This window comes from Olea europaea, chromosome 12 (genome assembly GCF_002742605.1).
Source record: "Olea europaea var. sylvestris chromosome 12, O_europaea_v1, whole genome shotgun sequence".
Classification (NCBI taxonomy): Eukaryota; Viridiplantae; Streptophyta; class Magnoliopsida; order Lamiales; family Oleaceae; genus Olea; species Olea europaea.
Genome location: NC_036248.1, coordinates 17097565 through 17097934, shown reverse-complemented (window position 1 = coordinate 17097934; position 370 = coordinate 17097565).

The following is a 370-nucleotide window of genomic DNA, read 5'->3' as shown; positions in this document are numbered from 1 at the left end:
AGATATGCGTACAATGAATCCTTTTTCTTTACCAAATTTAAAATTTTTATTTTTTTATCACATATTGGCATAAAATTGATATGTTTTACTAAATAATCAAATTAGTTGAAAAAACATGTCATAAAACTATTTCTAAAAAATTTTAAACCAACGCATTTTCTAATTTTTTGTTTTAAGAAACAAATTTTCAGAATGACAAATCAAATGCGTGCTCTACAATCTTAAAGTAATCCCTCAGAATATAAAAAGAAAATGAATCCAAAATTGAAAACGAAAAACAGAAATGCAAACCAAACCTATAGAGATTGTACCGTACTTAAGTTAGAAAATAAAAATACTTAAGGTGCAATCTTTTAAGAATTAGAATACC